The 2,452-nt window shown below is 39.2% G+C and overlaps 1 pseudogene; it reads left to right on the forward strand.

Moving 5' to 3' along the window:
- Nucleotides 1-672: 672 nt before the first annotated feature.
- LOC148126158 (uncharacterized) lies at nt 673-1,641 on the forward strand (annotated as a pseudogene).
- Nucleotides 1,642-2,452: the final 811 nt, after the last annotated feature.

Consider the following 2,452-nt stretch of genomic DNA (forward strand, 5'->3'; position numbering starts at 1 on the left):
TACAAGTGCATTAGTAGTTTCACTGCAGATGCAATGAAGCACTGGAAAACAGAACTGTTTATTGGAAGTGAAAGCTACAGACTGGTCAACAGCAAAAGAGGGATTTTCCAGGGTGATTCTTTGTCACCTCTGCTATTCATCATCGCCATGAACCCCCTGTCAACAATTTTACAGAAAACTAATCGGGGTTATCAAACTGCTAAAAATTCACAGAAAATCTCTCACCTGCTGTATATGGATGATCTGAAGTTGTATGGAAAATCAGAAATTGAAATCCAGTCACTGACCAATACAGTTCGAATTTTCAGCACTGACATCAGCATGGAGTTTGGCTTGGACAAATGTGCCACAGTGGCACTGAAGAAAGGGAAGATCGTAGAAAATGATGGAATTGAAATGCTCAATGGACAAACCATCAAGTGCCACCAACCCGAAGCCTACAAATACCTGGGCATACTGCAGCTGGATAATATCAAGCACGGGCAAGTGAAAAATGTGGTCAGCAAAGAATACACACAAAGGGTCAGAAAACTTCTAAAAAGCAAACTGAATGGTGGTAATACCATCAAAGCTATAAATACCTGGGTCATACCAGTCATCAGATATACTGCTGGAATCATAAACTGGACACAGGCAGAGCTGGACAGCTTGGATAGGAAAACAAGAAAACTGATGACCATACACTATGCGCTGCACCCATGTAGTGACGATGAGAGGCTATATTGGCCCAGAAAAGCAGGCAGCAGAGGACTTTTGCAAGTGAAGCAGACAGTTGAACAAGAGAAGCATGCTCTGGCAGATTATGTGAAAGACAGTGTTGAACCAGCTTTGATGGAGGTCAACAAGAGGAAGCTGCTCAAAGTGCAGCAAACCAAGAATCAATATAGAAAAACAGTGATGCAAACTCAGGCTGACACCTGGTGTAACAAAGCACTGCATGGACAGTTCCTTGAAAAGATCCAAGGAAAAGTAGATAAGGAAAAGACCTGGTTATGGCTGACCAAAGGAATACTGAAGAAACAAACAGAAGGCCTGATTCTTGCAGCCCAAGAACAAGCCATCAGAACCAATGTAATCAAAGCCAGAATAGAAAAATCTGCTGATGACCCCAAATGCAGATTCTGCAAAGAAGCGGATGAAACCATTGATCACATACTGAGCTGTTGTAAGACAATAGCTCATACTGACTACAAACAATGTCACAACTACCATCTACCTGCAGCAAAGAACTGGTGCGATCATAAGCCTGAAAAAGTGGTCGAAAATGAGCATGCAAAACTACTGTGGGACTTCTGAATACAGACTGACAAAGTTTTGGAACACAATACCATGGATATCACGATTGTGGAGAAGAAAAAAGTGTGGATCGTTGACATTGCCATACCTGGTGACAGCAGAATCGACGAGAAACAACTTGAAAAAGTCACCAAATGTCAGGACTTGAGAATTGAACTGCAGAGACTCTGGCATAAACCAGTGCAGGTGGTTCCAGTGGTAATCGGCACACTGGGTGCTGTGCCTAAAGACCTAGGCAAGCACTTAAAAACAATTGGCGCTGACAAAATCACCATTGGTCAGCTGCAGAAGGCCAGCTTACTGGGATCTGCTCGCATATTCTGCTGATACATCACGCAGTCCTAAACACTTGGGAAGTGTTCGACTAGTGATTTGTGATACGAAACCCAGCATGGTTATCTCGTTTGCTATGTATACTGTCATTTTTGTGTATAATGATAATGATGATGATGATGATAATAATAATAATAATGATAATAATAATCATCATCATCATCACTTTAACTCTGTTATACAGATTTCTTGAACTGTGGAACTTTTCATATTGGCTTACGTTCATGGTATCTTGAATATGCAGATTTAGCCTGTAATAATGAGATTATAGTGAGTACAAAGTTAATTCCATCTAGCAGAATAAATCAGTTATGACAGTTTAAATCATCACATTGGGCAATGAGTGCAATGATGATATTCTTGCACAATTATGGGAAATAATACAATGACCGTAGCAAATTTCCACTGAAAACTGCATTTGCTTTCTTAAGAAGACAGCTAATGCTTTCCAGTGGGATATAAGGAATGTATAACAATATCCCTTATAATTGGCACAATTGTTTTGAACTGCAGGTTTCTTGGAATTTATTTATTAGTTGTTACAGGAAAGTCACAAAGAAAGGTAGAAACTTTCTTCTTTTTAGTATAGTGAGACCACTGTAATGCTAAATTTACAGGCAACCAATAATTCTTTGGTGGATAGATTTGTCATATGCAAGACAACACCATCTGTATTTTATCACATTGCAGGATGTGGTTTGGATCCATACATCTTGAAAAAATAATAATCAGATGTATCAATGCTATTGTAGTGGTAACTCTGCCATTTTTTACTATACCATTATAGTAAATTGTATTATATTTAGTGCCCAATAAATTATAT

The sequence above is a fragment of the Pseudonaja textilis genome, chromosome 3, assembly GCF_049901715.1.
Source record: "Pseudonaja textilis isolate UNSWEBS1 chromosome 3, rPseTex1.2, whole genome shotgun sequence".
NCBI classification, from domain to species: domain Eukaryota; kingdom Metazoa; phylum Chordata; class Lepidosauria; order Squamata; family Elapidae; genus Pseudonaja; species Pseudonaja textilis.